Source organism: Peromyscus maniculatus, chromosome 8 (assembly GCF_049852395.1).
Source record: "Peromyscus maniculatus bairdii isolate BWxNUB_F1_BW_parent chromosome 8, HU_Pman_BW_mat_3.1, whole genome shotgun sequence".
Taxonomy (NCBI): domain Eukaryota; kingdom Metazoa; phylum Chordata; class Mammalia; order Rodentia; family Cricetidae; genus Peromyscus; species Peromyscus maniculatus.
The window spans coordinates 44,526,438-44,547,657 of NC_134859.1; the positions used below are offsets into that span (position 1 = coordinate 44,526,438).

The 21,220-nt window shown below is 51.0% G+C and overlaps 1 protein-coding gene across 9 annotated transcripts in view; it reads left to right on the forward strand.

Moving 5' to 3' along the window:
* Window positions 1-21,220, forward strand: part of Rai1 (retinoic acid induced 1) — a 102,372-nt gene that overhangs the window by 37,639 nt on the left and 43,513 nt on the right. For 2 of the 9 annotated variants that reach the window (XM_076542478.1, XM_076542480.1), the window contains exons 3-4: window positions 28-13,789; window positions 14,061-14,221. The exons of 3 other annotated variants lie outside the window; for them this stretch is intronic. The gene's annotated coding sequence lies outside the window, so the exon portion shown is untranslated. The remainder of the gene's footprint in view (window positions 1-27; window positions 13,790-14,060; window positions 14,222-21,220) is intronic. 4 more of the 9 variants (XM_076542482.1, XM_076542481.1, XM_076542479.1 and 1 more) reach the window with 4 other exon arrangements.

The window sequence follows — 21,220 nt, forward strand, 5'->3', positions numbered from 1 at the left end:
TCTTTCTTTTTTTTTTAATGGCCGCAGCAGTTAGGTTGTGATGGGGATTCTCCCCTCCCTTTTGCTCCACAATGCCTTGGTGAGCGGTCTCGGCGACCGAGCTACCCGTGGAAGAATTGGGGCTGAGATGTCGCGGCGGGTGGCCGCAGATGGGGATGCTGGAGAAGGAAGGAGTTCATCACAAGTTCGCAATCTGTGTCCGGAAGCTGGTGTGGCCTGGGAGGGCGTTTCGAGCACCGGTCCTACTGTGAGCAACCAGTGAGAAACTTCCCGAGAGTGCTGTCTCCCGGGGGGGACAGTTCCCTGGCGCCTCTGGGCGCTACTGTGGCCCCTCCTCTCAGCCTTGGAGCGTTTAAGGTCGACCCCCCCCCCTTCCCGACAGCTTCCGGATCTGATGGACTGATCAGCTTCAAACACTTCCCCTAGATACCCCTCCTCATCCCCTGTAGAGTGCCCTCTGTCCTGCACCCGCCTGACAAAACAGCCGAGTGACCAACCTGACAATAAAATCTAATGCCTTTGCAGTGAGGGGCAGGGGTCATGACTCAGCCTCTCCTGTGACTGTTGACCCCTGGGCTCTAGGCAGGGGAAGGGAGGCCCCCTTTCTTCCTGTTTGGGATAGAGAGGTTACCACTGGTGGTGTAGAGAGGAGATAAGTAGGGGTGCCCAGCAGGGAGAGTTGGGGTGCACTGGCTGGGTTGTGGAGTCTGCCTGCTCGGGTTTGACGATTGGCTGATGCCTTTGGGCACGTAGAAGGGCCGCTCTAACCTCAGCCTCCTCCCCTCCTGTACATTGCAGGCTGAGAGGTGATCCCGGAGGTGATGTGTTTGTGTGACGAAGTGCTTGGCTTCCTGAAATCCACAGCAGACACCACTGCTCTGGTGACCCAGAGATCTGATGCCTGCACCTCTCCCTGGGATGAAATGGGGTGAAGGGCTACTGAGGGGTGAGGGGAGTGGTAGGAACAGTTCCTTTCCACACTAGTGCCGGAGGGGAAGGAGGTCTATCCTGAGGAATTCCTGGGGACTGCAGTCCAGAAAGGGGGAGGGCTCAGCTCCAAGGGGAAACCTCTGGATCAGAGCCTTGGCACCCTAAACTGTCAGATCTTTTCACTTTTGGGTTTGTGGAGGAGTGTGGGGCTAGCTGGGGTTGTGAACCCCAGCTTTGATAGATTCCTAGTTGAGCAGCTCAGAGGCAAGAGAGCTGGGGTCCAGATACCATAGGCTAACTGGTCACCTCTCTCCCTAGAGACAGGGCTCCGGCGGGGAGTAAGGAGACACCTTTGGAGTTAGGGGACTGGATTGTCTTTAGACTGCTCTGTGGTTGAGTCCAGGAACCCAAAGAGTTAACCTTCCCCCAGAAATTGCCAGGCCCTAAACAACAGAGAAACGTAGTTAGCCCCTTCATACTAACAGCATGCTACTGCCTGGCTGGGACTGCAGATCCAGACCCTGCATTCCCTGTTGATGGCAGCTGCAGTCTCTGCCACTCGCTGAGCAGGAGGCATGCTGGTTCCTTGTTTAGGGACCTTATAGGAGACCCAAGTCAGAGCCTGGAGAGGGTCGGGCAGCCAAGCTGTGTCCTTGTGGCGCAAGGGGAAGAGGTTACAAGCCTGGGTCATGGGAACTGGGAGGGATGTCATCATGGGGGCTGGGTTTAGGAAGAAGACCTTTCTGACCCTCTGCCTCACCCACACCCACACCTTCACCCTGACAGCTGAAGAGTGGAGTCTTGTAGCTGGCTCTTGTAGAGTGACTTTCTGACGCCAGGGTAGACTGACATTTAGCAGTTGAGACAGCCTGGAGATGAGGGCTCTGGGAAACAGGGTTTCATTTTTCCAGGTTTGTTGCTACCTACTCTTCAACCTCGGGGCACAAGCACCGTGGAGAGTTGTGTGTGTGTGTGTGTGTGTGTGTGTGTGTGTGTGTGTGTGTGATGAAGGAAGGCTGGGAATACAGCACAGGAGGGGCTAGGTCCCCTGCCCCGGACATGACCTCCATTCCTGTAGGCAAAGCTAGTCTCAGAACCTCGGAGCCAGGCACACTGCAGACAATACTGTTTGCTGTTTGGCTAGACAAACACAGGGGTGAATGATTAATGAGTGAATCGGTGAGTGAATGGGACTGGAAGCAGCAGGTCATCTCTTAAAGGTATTTTTTGACATATATGTTATAATACAGTTTGCAAAGTACTCTGAAAAATAGAGAAAAACAGATTAGTGAGTGTCTTAATGGGCTCTGACAGTGCTCACATGTTGGTATGTCTCTTCCCACATGTTGGCTTTGGTGGTTGGTGATTTTAAAGGCTTTGTTGAGTTGTCCATATTTAGATGTATATCCTGCTTTTTTTTTTTTTTTTTTTTTTTTTTGGCTGATAATACCAGCCTTTTCCTGTCTTGTAACCAGTTCTTCATAAACACCAATGTTAACATCTTCAGGCTTTTCCAGTCAAGTGGATTTGCTGTAATTTGCTTAATACTGCCCTTTGTTCCATATCCTGGAACAAGTGATATAGTTGGGTATATTTTGTGTAGAGAGCCTTTTCTGATGTTTAAGGTGCTTTCCTCAAAATGCCACTGCTGCTTGCCTCCACCGTGAAAGACTCCAGCATGCCCGTGGTGAGTGGAAAAAACAGGCTTCTCTAGCTTTCTTGGGCTAAGTAGGACACTGTTCTTCTTCTCTACTATCTAGAAACTTCTAGTGCTGAAAAGAACCCTGGCAATGAGTCACTGGTCTGACCTCCCTATTTTGACATAAGAGGATACCAGAGCCCAGAGGGGAAATGAGTCCCAAGGTCACACATCAAGAACCTGCTACTGATCTGGTATTTGAGTTGTTGTATCTGGGGAGAATCCTAAGCTGAGCTTGCCCATTTCATAGATGAGAGACCAGGTGGGGAGAACCATTCAGCTTGTCCCTGCTGTCTCTAGCTGGATCAGTAGCAAATAGGCTCCTAACCTCTGTGCCATGTACATTGCTGTGCTAATGGGTCCAGGGTCACTACCCAAGTCACCAGCCTAAGGTTGGCTGACCACAGGCTGCCTGTTAACTCTCCCCAGAGCTTATTCGCCTTTCTCATCTCATTTTCCAAAGGGAAAAGCTGAGGGTCAAAAGCAGGTGCTCCAAGACGGGTAGGGCTGAGTTCAGGCCCCATGTGGTCATTTTCCTGCCTTTATACCTCAGGCTCCAAGTTCAGAGATCTAGCTGTGGTCTGTTAGGAGCTGGGGGAGTTTAGCACCTATCAGATGTATGGTGTCTGGAATGGGTTAGAATTTAGAGTTCTCCTTCTGACCTGAGGTTGACTCTAGACGTCTGAGATGACAGGAAGGAAAAGAAACAGATGAAACAGTGATTCCAAAATGGGAAGGGAGTTGGGCGGAAGAGAATGGAGGAAGGAAGAAAGAGAAATGGGATAGAAGAGATTCAGGTCAAATGAAGGAAGTAAAGAGAAAGTTCTGTGGCCTCAGAATCCGGTACCCAGAGGAAAGGCTAAGATAGTAGTCCCAGTGGGAATGTCAGGCTAGCTAGTGCTGGGCACCTTGGCTAGCTAGATAGGGCTGAGTGTTGCTCTATCACCTCCATCGGGAATGGGACAGAGAAGCCACCAGCCTGGGCCCCATATGACACTTATGTGGTTTAAGTCCTTCTGACCCCAGACATGTTGTACCCAGACCCAGAGACCCTTGTAGCAGGCAGCTGTGGTTGCCGACTCCCCACCCGAAGACAGGGCCCTTTTTGTCTCTCCCCTACCAGCACTTCAGCCCCGAATGTTGAAACTGTGCTGACTATGGACATGTGGAGGTTTGTGTGGTATGTCTGTGCAGGTGAGTGCTCATCTCTGTGTCGTGTTTTGAGGTATGCTGTGTGTGCCTCTAATCCTCCTCCCCTCTTGTTTATGTTTTGAGACAGGGAATCTCACCATGTAAACCAACTTGTGACCCATCTGCCTCCACATACATATTCCAGTCTGGACACACGTCTGTGTGCCCTCCTGTGGGGGACACATCTTGGACAGAATGTGGGGGTGGGGGTGCACAGTTGTGTATGTGTATGGTTGTGAGCACATACTTCCTCCTGAAGGCCTGGAGACCCAGGAGCCAGGCTTTTGTGCAGTTCTCAGGGTTGTAGATGGGGGTAAAAGTGAAGTATGGCTGTTGCTGGGAGGGGGCACTGGGAGAGCAAAAGGAGAGAAAAGCTTAGAAGACCGTCTTCCTTGTGGTCTCCAAGGAGATCAGCCTGTGAAATGATCCGCATGTTAATTAAAAACGATTATATCCTGATTGAGCTGTTCCTGCTCAACCCCCAGCCAGGAAGAGGCTGAGGCTGAACAGAGGGTCTGGGTAAGCAGGGTCCAGCCACAGACTCGGGACCCAGGTTTGGAGGGCTATGGCAGTTGCTGGGGTACATGCCCAGTTAGGGCTCCTCCAGGTGATAGCCTTAGGTCCCAGGAGCTGGATGGCAGCCGTCAGAACCTCATGGATCTATACTCATGTACCTGATGCTACATCATTTTTTACATAGCTGTGCATGTTGGTGTGTGGCTAGTGTTACAGAAAACGACATGCTTCATGCAGCCAGCTGTTGGGAACTCCAGGCTGTAACCAGTTCTCTGTCCTCAAGGCCCAGTCTATTTTCTTAGTTCTTAACTGCCCCCAGACTCCCACTTTGAGCTTCTACTTCTGCAGAAACTCTGGTAAGCCCAGTCTCAAGACCAAAAGAGACTTCTTCTCATTCTCCATGTCACTCCAATGTTCCTTCTTTTCTGAGGCCCATCCACATAGGGCATCAGCCATGTTGTTCCTTCATGTGAAGAATTTGACAGTTTACCTAGGCAGTTGTCTGACTTGCATGTTTGTGCCGGCCCTTCACGTCCTATGTTAGCTGATGGTCTGTAGCAGGTCAGACCCTAGGGCCTGCAGGCACACTTGGGGGACACACGCTGAGTTCTCTAGGAAAGCCCCGGCCGGCCGGCATTGCCGCACTTGCGAACTGCTAACCCAAGGACCACTCTGGTAGAGAGGAGCAAGATTCAGTGAGAGACATTCCTGTAAACCTGCCCGCCTCAGCATCTGGGATGCCCAGCCACCACTGCACCTCTTCCTACTCCCACACACTGATTGGCTGCCTCCAGGCCCACCCAGCTTCTCTGAGAGGGAGAGACTCCTATCCAAAAGAATCCAAGGCCACTGCCCCAAAGTACCTGAGCTGTATTTTCCCTTTTGTGCAGCAAGGATGGTAGCTTTTCCTGGCAAGTCGGGAAAGTGAGGTAGGCTTTGCTCAAGTGCCTGGCAGCCCCTGGCACAAAAGGACTCATCTGTGTATCTTTACATCCAGGACATCTGTGTGCTGCCATGGGGGAGGAGTTAAGTATACTGGCTGCTGAGGAGGGACAGCTGGGCTTCAGCTAACCCATCTCAGTATGAGCCTCTTGGGGAGCTAATGTGCTCACTGGAGCCACCTAAGGTTACCTCATTAAAAGTGGAATGTTTGGGAAAAGGGAGGGGTACTCCTGCTGGGCTGGGTCCCAATGAGATTTATTAGATCTGACCTCACTTTCTTAGGGGAGCTTGACCAAGGGGGAATTTGTAAGCCAGAAATAGTACCCTGAGAGTGAGAGGGGCAGGTCGGATGGGAAGTCAGCTTTCATATCCTCCACAGGGCAGAGCTGGGAAGGAAGAAGACAGGTGCCCACTCATCCCACAGAACCCTTTGGTACCCAAGCAGACTTGTTGCCTTGCCTGCCCCAGTCATCCCTGCAGGTTGCCACCTCTCAGGAGCAGTTTCCTGTCTTCAGCCTTCTTTCTGCCCATAATGTCACTTCTCTCCAATGCCGTGGTCAAGGCATGGCCAATTCTGTTTAAAATGCTAATATGTTACCTTGTTTCATCAGGCAGGTGAAGGGACCCATGCTTGCATAATGCCAGTCCAGGTGGGCAGTGCAGATGAGGCCATGAGGGCCACCTGGTCTTCCTGGGGCTACAGCCAGAGTACCTGTCACCTACTTTCTCAAGACCCACAATCTAGATGTGTCCATGACATATCCTGTTCAAAATCATACGATATCAACTGATTCAGTAACCCATTTATGGGACAGATAGAGACCCTGGGCCACCGATTTTCTGCCTGATTAAATCACTGTCAGTACTAGGTTACTGTGCTGCCCTGTAGTATAGGCTGGGTGTGGATGGCATTCTCTCAGAAAGCTCCCTGATCCTATGCGACCCTGGCAGTGCTGGGGTCAGAGTTGATCCAGTGGCCTGGAGAAGGAAGGTAGAAGTAGAAAACCCAAAGTGGGTTTGTTTTTTCTGGGGGCGGGGGGCAGTAGGGAAAAAGTAGAAGGAAAGGCCTTGTTAGAGCCAATCTGTCATGGATGCTCTGGCCACATGAGCTATTGCTGGGCTAGCTTATAGTCTAGGGCTTCAGCCAGAGCCCATGTGGCTGGGAGAAGCTATGGGAGGAGGCCATCTTGGAGCTAAGAATGTAGAACAGAGATGCTGTATAGAAGGCATCCAGTCTAGGCTGAACTAGGTCAGCCCGACCTTGTACTTGTGGCTGTTGAAGCTATATTGCTGACAGACCATTGGTCTGTCCAGGAGACCCTGCCCCAGGAGAGGTGTCTCAGAGGAAGGGGACTTGCACAGTATTCTTTGCCAGAGAGGAGCATTGGCACTTGAATATTTAGACATTGTGTTTGGGGCTTAGGATACAAAATGGGGAGTATATGTGAATATGAGCAGCTCGAGATCAGAGTGACCACAGAGCAAGCACAGGTAGGATCTGCAGCTGACAGGGACTCTGGGCTGTGACTGCTGTGGAACATTACCTGGAAGGCATTGGGAAAGAAGGGGCAGAGCTAGGCAGAGAGCGTGACTGACTTAGAGGCGGGAACACCGAGGAGTCCAAAGAGATTGGCAAGTCCACATCATCGCTTGTCTCTTCTTTGAGCTCTTCTTATCCTCTAGCATACCTGCTTCCAAGGATGTGGACGCCCAGGAGCCTCTTCAATGCCCTTGGCTCCCCTTCCCATTGGGGCTCCTGTACAGACTTGGCTGAAGACAGCTAGAAGGATGCAGGGCCTAACCTGTTCCCTAGTCCCTTGCCTAAACCAGAACCTCTGACCTGCCATTCTCTATATACCAAGGAGCCCTAGGTCTTACAGGCAGTCCTGGGGTCCATAACTAAAACCCAGCAGGTTATAATACTGAAAAAAGGCACAGTATATAGAGAGAGGTGTGGTATCCAGAGCCTGGGTAAGAAACTGCTGGTGCCAGGGCCCAGCTGCTCTTAGTTCCTTTCATTCGACCCTCTCCGTCGGTAGAAAATTCCTTCTCCCCCCATTTTGCAAATGCAGAAACTGAGGTATGCAGAGATCACATGCCTTTGTCTGGAGGTCCTGTGGGATGAGCCCCTGGCCATGGCTTGAATGGACCCCTAGGATATTGAGTGATGAGGGGAAGTAGAAGAGACTGCGCAATTCTCCAGGTGGTGCCCATGAGTACACACAATGACTGAGCCCAAGCCAGCAGCAGGCCTGAAGCAGAAGTAGGTTAGGGCAAGATAGAGCTTCCTAGGATCCTCATGACCTAGGATCCCAGGGATGTAGGCACAGATCATACGTCAGTCACTCTTGTGACTGCAGAGTCATTTACCCAGGGCCATGTTCTGAGCTGCCTGCCATTCATGTATTTTTCTGCTCTGTGATACAAACATGCTTCTCTGGGCATTGGATCTGCAAAGGCCTCATTTTTCTCTTACAGTTCATTGTAACATTGTGAATGGTTGAGGAGGCAAGTAAACCTCATGGAGAAGGAGACGAATCTTCAGTTCCCTCTACCCCTCTCCGTTGATCCCAGGAGAGCTCCTCGGCCTGTTTTTGTAAAGGGGCTTTTACCCCACTCATCCCCTGCTGAAGGTGGGCTCTGTCATACCGTTTGACAGGGCAGCACACAGGGGCCCAGTGGTTGACAGCCCAGCTTGCTTTGTGTTCCCACAGCCCTGCCCCCACACTCTCTCTGTAAAGACCTGTCTTCTCTGAGAGCTGAGGCTGGAGGTAGCCATGGCTTGTGAAGGACATCCTTGGATGGGCAGAGTTTGGCATATGGTTTTAAAAAATATATCAGGTTTGACACAAAAATCTGCTTTTTGCTTTTTTTTTTTTTTTAAAGCCAGCTGATTGTCAGGTGTGGTGCATGCCTCTAATCATAGAACTTGGGAGGCAGAGGCAGGTGGATATCTACATAGTGAGTCCCAGGTCAGCCAAAGCTACACGGTGAGACCCTGTCTTGAAAAAGAATCAATGGAAAAAAAAAAAAATCACAACTAACTCATGATAAACTGGTTTAGAATGTGTCCCCAAGAATTCTCTACTCCCTAACCCCAGAAAGAGAGGGTACACAGGAAGGGGCTGTCATGTGTAGGCGATGGGAACAGGCACAGTGCTTGCGGAGTGTGTTCTTGCCTGAACACTAACAGCAGTTGTGTTCGGCACGGTCTGGAGTGTGATTGCAGTTTCTCAGATGACCTCACAGTGTCAGAGTACCAGTGGGGACTTTTGTTCCCACTGTTAGCAGACCAGAAGTCTGGAGCTCAGTGACATACCCAGGTCCCGGTTGAGCGGGACTGGAAACAGAATCCTGCCAGTCCAGTGCTCCAGCTCATCTCAGACTCAGAGAAACTGACTCTTAGGTGTGCTTTCTTCTTGTGCATTTTCAAGAACATTCTTTTAGTTAATATGCGGGAGAGACTTCCACATTCTTCTACATAACCTTTTGCTGAAGCGACATTGTGCGATAAAAAGGTCCCAGGAGAGCCAGTGCAGTTTGGGCTACGAAGGACAGAGAATATCGATGCAGTAGGCTGGGCTGCTCCCAGGAGCTGAGGCCTGGACAGCTCTGTTGCTACCAGCAAGGTGTGGCCTTGGCTCCCTGCCATCTTATACTTTAGGACCATGTGTTCATTCACATCCATGTTTAACTTGGTATTTCTTTTCTTTCCTATTTCTGTGTGGGGATCCCTTTCCTAGAAAAGAGAGGTCAGGCAGAGATCCAGTGAGTCTCCTGAACAGGACTGGGAGGGAAGAAGGATGGTGGGGGACAGATGTCAGAGCTCTGTGTCTAGGCAAAGCTAGCTAGTTGGGGGGTCACGGCCTGTGCCGAGGGCACAGTGGAGGGCATATTGAAGCTGTATTCACATCCATCAAAATGGGCTCTGGAGGTTCCAGTTAATTGAGGCAGGTTCTAAATTGGGAGGCTTAATAAATGGTAATTGTCCTCCTGTGACAGCAGACCAGAGCTACACAGTGCCACCCGGACAGATCAGGAATCCTGCAGAGCTTCTTCCCTTTTACTATTTGGGGGCTCTGAGAATTGCTCCACAGAGGCCAGGTATCAGGAGCACCTGGTTCAGGCCAGGGCCTCAGGCCCATTCTGTGCAGCGCCAGTGGAGAGGGTTTGTAACCTGCCTGTGTTTACAGCGAGCTTCTGGGACACTGACTTACCCTCTACTCAGCCACCCCCAGATGCCCTTCCCTGAGCACCTTGCCTTTCCCACAGGATGCTGTGGCTTGATGTGTAGGAGAGCAGTGCTTGACCGTGTGGACAGCGATGACATAGCTAGGCTTGCTTCTCCCCGAGGGGACTGGGCTGCCTGAGGGAGAGTGAACACCATCTTAGGGAGTGTTCAGGTACATACCGAGCAGACTGTTCTCACCTTCCCAGTCCCTAAAGCCCAAAGTACTGTGATTGAGCTTCTCAAGCTTCGGCACTGAGCAGTTCCTGGGTTGCCAGATCTTGTCAGTTTAGACTGTCGAGGGGTGACAGAATGCTTCCCCTTCTTGGCGTTCCCAGAATGAGACCCATAAGACCCCTGGCAAGGTCGGGTAAGGTTCACAGTGGGTATGGATTATCTTTGATGTGTGTGTACATGGTGGACACAGATTTCCATGCAGTTCTGAGCCAAGGTTCTAAAGGGTGACGCAGCCCTACTGTGAATAGTGAAGTTTTTATCATGATGTTGTGTGTGTAGGTGGTGGTGCTTAACAGTGAGGACATGGTGGTAGGGGGATGCTATATGGACTCATCCTGACTATTCCTTCCTGCCCTATACCCTCTCATATTCCTGCCCCAGGCAAGATCCTTTAGCTCTGTGGTTCTCAGCCTTCCTAATGCTGCGACACTTTAATACAGTTCCTCATGTTGTGGTGACCCCAACCATAACATTATTTTCATTGCTGCTTCATAACTAATTTTGCTCCTGTTGTGAATTGTAATGTAAATATCGGATATGCAACCCCTGTGACACCCCCCCCCCCAAAGAGTCACGACCCACAGTTTGAGAACCACTGCTTTGCCAGTCACCTGGGGTTCTGACCTCATGTTCCCCCACCCCTGGAACAGAGGCATCTACCAGAGTTCAGCTCTTGACTTCATCCCTGGGAAAGAGGGCCCAGCAGATGGCTGTGAGGTCTCCAGGAACCAGAGATGGGAGAGGAAGCCTGTACAATCTCTTTTCAGGAGATCTTGGAGGAAATGGTCTGTTCCTTTAGCATGTGAGTCAGGGTGAAAGGCTTTGCCTTCATGTTTCTAGACAGGAGCTGGAATGTTTCGAGAGCCAGGATATCTCTAGAGACAACATGGAGAGCATTTCTGGAGAAGGTAGTTTCTGAAGATGAAATAGGGGTACATTTGAAAGTGAAATGAGAATTCTTCTGGAGATAGACTTTTTTGTTTTGTTTTGTTTAAGATGAGGCTTTTTTTGCATTCCTAGTATTGCCAGACGTAATGTTTCTGAGAATGGATCCTGTCTAGAGATAAGCTGTAGTGTCTCTGGGTGTGGAGTGTTTGAGGAGGTTGCTGGAGTATTCTGGAAACAGTGGGGGCCTTCTGGAGATGGGATGGAGCATTCTGGAAAGCTACTTAAAGTTGGGGTAGAGCTGTTAGGGAGAGCATTGACATTTCTGGAGATGGATCATACTTGAAGATAAAGAAGGTGTTTCTGGAGATAAATAAAACACTTCTGGAGATGGAACACTGTGGACCTAAGGAATTTCTGGATTAAAAGGAAGCATTCCTGAAGAGAAAATGGGTCATTCTCAGAGATGGCATTTTTGGATCAAGGATAGTAACTTCTTGAGATGAGGAGGCACAGCCAAACAGGCTGTTCAAAGGCCTCTTAAGAGATGAGAAGGTCTCACAGGATCCAGAGACCCCCTTTTCTCATACCCATGTTCTGTGGAGGTGGGCCTGAGGTACAGAGACCAGTATGGCCCTTGTCTTCCTCTAGGCCAGTGTAAGAACTCCTTAAAGGAAGACCCAAGGCTTCCCAGTCCTGTTTTGGGGGTACATACCCCATCTTAATGTGCCCAGGTGGCCTTCAGCCTCACTATGAGATAGCCAGTGTTGAGTGTTTAGATTTCATTTAATGCAGTTTTGTTAGAGCCAGCTGAGGCACACTTTATGGTCCCCTGCACTGGAAGCCTCCACTCTTTCTCTACCCCCAGACTCCTGTGCCTTCAGGTACCTGTGAGGCAGGAAGACGGGTGGGAACTGCAAGAGTGACCTAAAGAAAAGCCCCGCTGCTTGCCCTGCCTGTGGGGTACCTGGCTATGTCTTCCCTTTTCAGACACTGAGACCCATCCCCACTTGAGCTGGCCTGGAGCCCTGTAGTAATTATTTCTCTGCCTTAATTGAAATTTCAGCCTCAATGAGCCTGCCTCGGAAGTGTGAGGAGGCAATGACCCTGCACCAGCCTGAGGTGCCCCTTCCCTGCCCCAGAAGGAGGGTGGTGTAAGTACAAGGCGCCAGGCTGCAGTCCCAGAAGAAGGTCTAGGTGGGTGGGCTCAGGGCAGTTAAGGCAGACTGCTCTGCATAGATGGACTTCTTGTCCCTGGTGGATTAGGAGAGCCTTAAGAGAAAGCATAGCCACAAGCAGGCCAAGAAGTGGAGGTGGGGTTGTGAGAGGTGAATGATTGGGCTAGCCTGAGGAAGCAAGGTCTCAGGAAAACCTGTGCTTTCTCTTCGGTTGACAGGGACCTAGGAGAAGGATGGGCTGATGATATTCAGGTAGTGCCTGATAGCTGATGGCAACAGGCCTAGTCCCTGGTTCAGGGATGAGGAAAGCATTGTGGGTAGAGTGGCCTGGCTGGGACTATGAGAAGCCCGTTTTCCTTACTGCATGGTGGTGGGTGGGTGCTCTCTCCCTAGGACCATCTTGGGTGGTCCTTGGGCTGGGCCTGTCTACTGAGGGAGGGAGAACAAGGAACTCAGAGAAACACTGCTCTTGAAGAAGGGCCTTTGAAATGGGTGTGGTGGTGCACACCTTTAATCCTTGCACCTCAGGAGGCAGAGACAGATCGCTGGGAGTTCCAAGCCAGCCTGTTCTTTATAGCAAGTCCCTGGCCAGCCAGGGCTACATAGTGAGACCTTACTTCAAACAAAGCAAGAAGAGACTGCTGATCTTAGTCATATTTGTTTGGACACAGGAAAGCTACTGTGCAGGGCCCTCACCTCTTCCACACTGACCCCCAGAACCTGCAGGAGTCCAGAGAGCCTGTATTGGCCCATGGATCTCAGTGTTCTTCATCTGGGAAGTGGGTCAGTTTGGCAGGAGTTGTTGGGACTAAAACAACCTGCAAAATACCCATAGTTGCAAGTAGTGTCAGCGTGTGCCTGGCACCTCATACAGTTGGCGTGGGGCAGCTGCCACCCTCGGGGTTAGTGCTCAGGGTGTCCTCCCGGGACCTAGGAAGCATCTGGACACAGGCACTCCTGAGTAGGGCTTTCCACCCCAGCAGAGGAAGGTTCTGTGACCAGACCGAGGCAGTTGGAGTGAAAAGTGTGAAGGGATCGAGGGACGCTGCTTATTGTCTGTCCACTGGCTCCCACACACTAGGGCTACCACATAGTAAGCTCTGCTACACACTAGGGCTACCACATAGTAAGCTCTGCTACACACTAGGGCTATCACATAAAGCTCTGCTACACACTAGGGCTATCACATAAAGCTCTGCTACACACTAGGGCTATCACATAAAGCTCTGCTAGCTGCTTGCCCCTGGCTTTGTTCACAGCCTGTCCTCATCGGAGTCTGTGGCTGTGGCTACCTTCCAAGGCGGAGAGGGGACAGGATGACTAGACAGGACAGGGCATGTCAGCCGTCAGGAGCTGGGGAAGTGTGGGTGGGTACAAATGAAAGCGGCCGTCTCATTCGCAGCCCTTTGCTCCATGACTCTGACAGGGTGAGGAAGAAGAGGGTGAGGACAGGTCTAAGCTAGCAGCCAGGGAGGGGTATCTGAGGCAAGGCAGCCAGGCTAGGGCTGCTGACTGGGCTACTGCACCTCCACCAAGCTGGAACACTTGACTTGTTGCAGCTCTAGAGACCCCTGTCCTATGGCACATCCCGGCACCTGCTCCTTCTTCCTCAGTTGAGTTCTGCCTCTACTTCTTACACCAGCACCCTCACCCCAGCGCCTGCCTCTTCCTTGTACTGGCCAGGCTAGAGGCTGAATCAGTTGGTGATGACCAGAGGCTGCCGGGGTGGGTCCGAGGCACCAGCCTACTGCAGTCAGCTGCCAAAGCTCACCTCTTCACCTTGGTTACAGATAGGGCTGTGGTTGTGGGGCCCTCCTCATGCACAGAACCACCAGCTGAGCTGACATGACTCACCAGTGCAAGGCAGCTCTGCTTCCCACTATGGGGAGGGTGGTGGAACCCTCCAGATCCTGTGGCCCCACCCCATGAGGATGATCATAGGCCTGGTCCAACCCATGCCAGAGGGGACAGTCTGCGTTAGAGGTTAGTGTCTGAGTGAGTGAGTGAGTGAGTGAGTGAGTGAGTGAGTGAGTGTTCACTAAATTGGGCTAGGCCTTGTGCCTAGACCCTGGGTTTGGTGTCTATCCAGGAGAGCTTGTGAACTCATCCAGGGGAAGGTGCTATGTGGGTGGTCACACTGAACAGAATTCTGCATACCATGCTGCTTCCATGGTCTAGGTCCCCTCTGAAGAGAACATTTGCCATGCATGGGTTATCTGTTTTTCCTGTCATCCAGAGAACACTTGTGTTTCAGGGCCAGCCGTGTGCTGCTTTCTCAGAAATACCACCCAGAGACATCTCCTCTGCACCCTGACCCAGCCATCTTCAGAAAGTTGGAGGTCACATTCCCTCCTATGGCTGCCCACCTACGCCGGCAGAAAACTGGCTCATGCCCTCACTCTTGGAGCTGCCCAGGTGAGAAGTGATGTTGTGCTAGGGCTTTGTGTAGGTATAACACTTTCAGTAAATGCCTCTGAGGTCATAAAACCAGGCTTAGAGAGTGAAAGAATTTCCCCCAGACCACAGGGCCACCTGGGATTTGAACTAGGTCTTAGAGCAGAGCCTACAAAGGCTCTGCCTGTCGGGACCTAGCTCCAGGGAAGGAGGCCTGGTGGACAATGCTATTTTGTGTTTATTTCTGACCTCCACCCTGTCACCTACCCAGGCAGCAACCCCTGGGACAGATCCTGTCTTGCTTTTCTCCAGAACAAAGCAGGCTCTGGTAGCCCATGCCAAAGCCGAGGCTGCAGTGAGGGGAAGAAACTCAGCCCGCCTGTTGTTACTCAGGAGGCAGTGAGGGAAATGGATTTGCCCTTGAACTGTGGTGGCAGGCCACTGGGAGCCATGAAAGGGAGGCTGAGGCAGAGGCACCTGGGCTGTGATGTCACTGTCATACCCTCACTCCCATCAGAACACCAGGAGGCAGACACCATTTTTGTATTCAGCACACATTCAAACACACTCATGCTCACATATGTGCATGCATGCACACACATCTAGTAACGCACATCCTCTATATTCTCATCTCCCTTCTAAACCAGGCCTGGAATAGCTGACTAATGGGGGAGAGGAGATGGAGAAAAGGAAAGAGAAAAAGAGAGATTAGTGGAGAGAAAATCCAGTGCTGGATACCTTAGTTACCAGCTCCTAATGACTCACAGGGCGGGCTCAGCCACCTTCATGAGGAGGAAGACCCACCCTCTGGGCCCCTCCATCACCCCATTAATAAGATGGGCCCTTGTTTAGGAGTCCTGAGGCAGAAAGAAGAACCCAGGACTTTGAAAAGAGAAAATTCCCTGGGTGGTTTTGAATAGTTTTTTTTTTTTTTTTTTTTTTTTGTGGTGGTGAGGGACATGCCCTCTTGTCCTTGTCCTTCCCGGCTCTGCCCCAGCTGCCTCCCTTCCACCAGCTGCGTCTGGAACCGCCTGTGCCCAGGTCTCCACATGGATGAGCATATTTCTCAAGTCTTTTATTGTTCCTGCCCTTCCCTCCTGACACCCTTAGCTTAGCAGAGGCCACAGGCAGCCTTGCATCTCAGGAAAGCCAGAGAATCCCCGAGGCTTTTCTGAAAAGGCTTAAAGCTGGCGCTCAGTGCTGAGGAGACAAAAGCACTCTCCCTTCATCCAGGGTGTTGGGCCTGCAGGCCAAGGCCAAGCTCATGGCCATTGCTGCAGCGTCTGTGGATGGAGAATGAATGGAAAACAGACTGACTAAGGAGGGGGTAAGGGAAAGAAGGAGATGCACAAATCCATTTATCAGACACCGCATATCTTAGACAAGCACATTTCAGCTGTTTTGGCTTTTGGCAAGCTGGTCCTACCCTTTAATTTTCTAATAAAAAGGAATTACATTTTCTAAAAAGGCAGTGACCAGCTTCATGTCAGTGTCTCTTGTAGGGAGTCTGCTAGCTCTAAGGCAGGCTTCTGTGGCTACAGGTAATCTGAATGGGGGCACAGAACAGATACCAGATACGCCATGAGGCTTGGTCATGCCCTTCCCAACCTGGCCTGTTCACTCCCATGGTTCTAGGTACACGGACTGGAGGCCCTGGGACTCACAGTAGAAACGTGATACTTGAAGAGTGACTGTATTCTTACTGCTGAGGTCTGGGTATCTAGCAGCTTGCTTGGATGATGAGCTCTTGGTTGGAATTAATGAAGAAATGAACAAATGAGTGTTCTTCAGTCTTTAACTAACTAACTGGATGGTCTTACTCATCCTTCCTCCCCTCCAAGCCCTGGAACTAAATTCGTTGGAAACTACCAAAAATCCCGTCACCCTCACTACTTTAAACCATACACATTGTTTTCATTTAAAAAAATTCGTTTTACATGTATTTATTTTGTATGTGGTGGAAAAAGGGGGGATTTACATCTTCCAATAAAAGTGTGAAGGTCAGTGTACAGTTTGCTGGAATTAGTTGTTCCTTTCTACCATGTGGGTTTCGGGGATTGAACTCAGGTCCATAGGCTTGGGGAGAGCATCTTTGCCCTCTGAGCCATCTTGAGAGTGCACATACATTGCTTTTAGTGTTTTATTTATTTTTCCAGATTTACTTATTTTACTTTATGAATGTTTTATATGTGTGCATGCATGTATGTGCATCTGACTGTAGCTCTGCCTTTGGAGGCTACAGATGGGTCCTGCCTGCTCTCCAGCTAGGGCCGTAGGCAGCTTGGAGTGGTATTGATAATGTTGCCGCTCCAGAGGGTTGTGCCTTTTGCTTTACACATTTACACATTTGAACAAATTTATGTTGGTAGAACCCTTACCATAACGAGCACTTACCAAATAGTAGCCTTTGGTGATTTGGGAGCAGGCTTCTTTGTTCTGTGTGTGGTTCTAGGCCCTGAACATCTTCATTCCCCTGCTGTGTCCAGGTGCTTCACAATGAAGACAGCATGATTCCAGAAGGGTGAAGAAGCTCCTGAGCCATAGCAGCTCCCTGCTGCTGGTACCCAGGTTCTGCCAGACCAGTTTTTGCCAATAGAATTACATGGGCCCATGGGATATGGGTCTTCAAATCTCACCGGCAAGTGTTTTCCTCAGGCTGCTGCTGATTTAGGTGGAGGCAGCCCCTCACCTAGGCATGAAGGCTGTTGGGGTTCAGCCAGCAAAAATGTGCCCAGTGCATGCTCCTGACCTGGAGCCCCTCTGAATCACAGTTCCTAGGTAGCCCAGGAGTCTGAATTGTCAGAATCTGGTCAGGTGTAGCTGGTGTTAGCTAGGTACTGGAACCAGCCAAGGCAGAATAGGGCTAGAGACATGCAGGTGGGGCCTGGTTAGCTCTGAATCCATACAGCCAGTGACCAAGCTGGTGGGCTCTAGTAGGGAGGGGAGACTAGTAGGGCATTGTCTCCTGGGACCCTAGTACAGTGTGCCTTTGAACTCCATAGATCTTTATTAGAGTGTAAGCATTTAGGGTAGGGAGGCTTTGCAAGAGAGAGGTACAGAGCAGGAACTGTGGCCTACAGCCCCAAGATGTGGCTTCTCTGTCAAGATTGACATGGGTTGTGAGTAGGGCCTCGTGACTGCTGGAGAAGGCATAACCCAGGACATGAAGAGCCAAGAGGTGTCTTGTGGATTCTCGCCATTCTCGTGCACTTCCTTCAGGCTGCTCTGCTAGCACACCTGTGAACACTGTCGACTTTCTTTTTAATTTTGTATTACGTTTATTTGTGTGTCTGTGTGTGTTTGTGTGGGGGCATGCACACCATAGTGTGGAAGTCAGTTCTTCCCTTCTACCCTCTGAGTCCCAGGGATTGAACTCAGGTCTTCAGGTTTAGGGACAGGTGCCTTACCTGTTGAGCTATCTTGTCTCATCCCCCTCTGTTTGTATAATCTTGTTTAAACCCAGGGCCTTTGTGTAGCAGGGACCCTCCAGTGATTTGGTGACCATGAAGCTGGTCAAGGTCCTAAAGGTACTACTGCATCCTTTTTTGTTACCCTGATGCTCTCAGCTCAGCCCAGAAAGACCTTGTCACAAAGAAAAGGAGGAAGGGAGAAGACATGCTTGCAGAACATTGAGGGCAGTGCCATTCTGCTCTTCAGAGATGGGAGTCGAGGTGGGGTGGGGGTGTTGAGAGGCCTGCAGCCTGGACTAAGTCCCAGCTTCTGTCTTGGGCGTATGTTGAGCCATGGCTGTTCCTGCTGCTCCGTAGATTCTTGCTTGGAGCTCCTGCACCCATTAAGTAGCCCCTGGCTGTCCCTGCCTCATCCGAAGACGGTGGCTCCCGGGGATAATGTCACAGCCTGCCCTTCCGTGTCATTCGGCAAGGACTCCACTCTGCACAAGTGCTCACACACGGGCTTTGTTTTTTAAAGATGTCTGCCAAACAAGTTCATTCATTACCGCATTTCTTATGAAGGATAGTCATCACTGCCTGTCTGAGCGTTGGTGGGGGAGCCAGGAGGGCCTCCCAGAAAGGAGCTTTCCTGAGGGTGAACACACTGTACCTCTGAGAGTCTCCAGAAGAGATGGTGATCACTCGTGGGCCTGCCCACATCACCAGGCTCAGGCTGGTTGCTTGTCGTTTATCTAGACACTGACGAGTAGGCTTGTGGAGACGGAGGAACTGGTCTCCAGCCCTAGCCCTGGTGGCAGGGGTTGGTTGCTGAGTCCAGGCCCACTTGAGGCAGAATGTGGAGACAGATGGTAGAGGAGTGTCCTGGACAGTGGGTCCTGAGCTGGAAGCTGCGTGTCATTTATACACTGGTCCTCTTGTTTCCCTGGGACAAGCAGATGAGTGCTTCCGTCCGTCAGGATAAGATGAAGCTGAGACGGTTCTCTATCATCTGCCCTTCCTTATTTATCCACCTAACAGACCAGGTGACCTGTATCACCAGGTGTGCCCCTGCCCTCTAAGTCTTTGTAGGCTACTTGGGGCCAGTGGGTAGATAGATGCCCAGGTAAGTCGTTATTATCACGTGTGTTGTCATGCCAAGAGCTGCATGGAGAGTGGAGGGACCAGTAAGTGGACGGCTAGTCCAGAGGCGTCGGCTGTAAGGAAGACTCCTGAAGATGGTGGGTGCTGCTCCAAGAAGTTTGGGGAGTTTCTTAAGTATTCTATTTTATTTTTATGGTTCTGGGGGTGGAACCCAGGTCCTGTGTGTGTCAGGCAAGCTTTACCACTGAGCCATACATACCCCACCCATGTCTACATTTGAAATGCCTACTTTGCACCATGTGCTAGGTACTTCTACACCCATGAATATATTCCATTAACACAAGCAACCCTGTGAAAGAATGGTACCTGTAAGCTCAAGAGCAGAGAAGGGGCTAGCCTGGCCACCTCAGTGACAACTGGAAAAGACTCGGAGTGGGAGGGAAGGTTGCCACACCTAGCAAAAGGAACAGCATATGCAAAAAATTACATCCATGGGAGCAGTGATAGTGTGTTACCCTTCAATGCTGAGTGTGAGCTGACAGAGTGACATGGTCCCACAGTGAAGTCCCAGGGGCCTCTGCCTTCCTGTACTGTTAGATCCCCGGTGACAAACATACCTCCAGGCCAGGGCTCTGTTCTTAACCAGGAGATGGCAGCCAGGCTGGGATGTGTATCACACAGCGGCCTCCAGTGTTTATCAGACCTTCCCTTCAGTCCTCCTGCACCCAGGTTCAAGATACCTGTCCAGAAAGAGGCTGGACAGAGACCAGAGTCTTGGCTGTCAGCAGGGTTCCTGATCTTCTCACCTGCTGCCCAAGCTGTCTCTAGGGATGGCCTCCTGAGTCCTGGGATTAAAGGAGTGCATCACCTCGTCTGGCCTCACTTTGGATTTTTGAGACATGTTCTTTCTGGGAAGCAGGGCCTGCTCATTAGGGCCAGCACCATCTGTCTCTATCTCTTCAGTCCTAGGATGATTACAGGCGCTCCTGGCTCTTTATGTGGGTGCTGGGGATCAAATCCTGGTCCTCATGCTGCATGACAAGTACTTTGCTGACTGAGTGACCTCCCTATGCACAATCTCAGACCATTGGGAAAATAAAATAACAGGTATTTGTGACCCTGAACCCATTTCAGCCTTCAGCAGATCTCCTCTACCAAGTCTTTCCTGGGTCCTGGATCCAGATTCAAGTTGGAGATACTCTTGAATGATTTGGGAATTGGAGAACAGTTCTTGGTCTTCTGCAGAAACATAAGCTTGCGTGTGTACACACACATACTTTTTATTTGATCTCAGGAAATCATCACATCTGGGATGAGTGTTTGGAAGGCAGGGGAAACATGTTTGTGGAAAGCCCACCGTGCTGATAAGCTTAGATCAGAGATATTGTACATATTATATACTGGCCTCTGTGCGAGCCTGGCACCTGGAGTGTTGTATACAAAAATATGTGGCATACCTCTGGCCATCATCTTGACTTCTTTCCTCTTTCCATAACTCAGGTTTGTAGCACTGGTAAAGTTAAAGTTATGTGTATCACCACTGAAGACCTGACCTACAAATTCTGCCATTCACCCTGTACAGTAGGCTCAAAAGGGCTGTCTCCACCTTGCAAGGAGCAAGGGAACCTGGAGGGGGGTGGGCAATGTGGTATTGATTGCTCTTGGGCTAAGAGGCAGGGCCAGGTGCTTCCAGTTTTTCAGGTGGGGACAGTTGGAGTCATGTAGTCTATGGCCTAGGCTGCTTCTGCCCTCTCATGCACAGGGAAGGCTCAGTCTAGCTGAGGAAGGTTTCCCATGCCTGGACAGGCAGGATAGGCAGGTTTGAGGGCTGGGGGAGAGTACCTTAAGCCAGCATAGCATTGGGTGCCTGCCAGCAAGGCAGCCCTGGCCACAGTGGCCTCAGCCTTGACCTAGCTGCTGCCTCCAAGAAGCCCTGGCTCCTGCCCATGTTCCTCCCTGTAGCCCCTTGGTCTCTGAGACTTTCCCAGGCAGTCTTCTTTTTGCAGCACACTACCTGCCCGACCTGAGGACCACCCCGCCAGCAGCAGCCCCTGCCTGCCACTTGTAGCTAGGCAGGGGAGGTTAGGACTTGCACACTGGCTCTGGGGCCGTAATCAGCCCACGAGGCTCCTGCTGTAAGAGCTGCTTCCGGGGCCGACGTGAAGCACACCTGCTTGTGTTCATAAGAGAGGCATCAACGCACCAAAAACAACCCCAGGTGCTGGCAGGAGGGGCCAGGACTTGGGTTCCCCTCCCATGGTCCAGCAGTGTGTGAGGTCCATTACAAGCTTCCTCCAGTGCTAGTATCCTGGAGGTGTGTGGCCCAGAGGCTTCCCCCCTCGGGGCCTCGTGAGTCCCCATCTTTGGGAGAGGAATGAGCTCCCGACTCCTTCCTAGGCCTCCTCCTTCACTGTGCCCTCATCTCTTTCTTTCCAAAGACATTATAAATCAAACGGCTTAGAACGTAAGGCATCAAAAATTCTGAAACCTTCATCTATTATTAACGCTGACAGTAAATTCCCCCTTC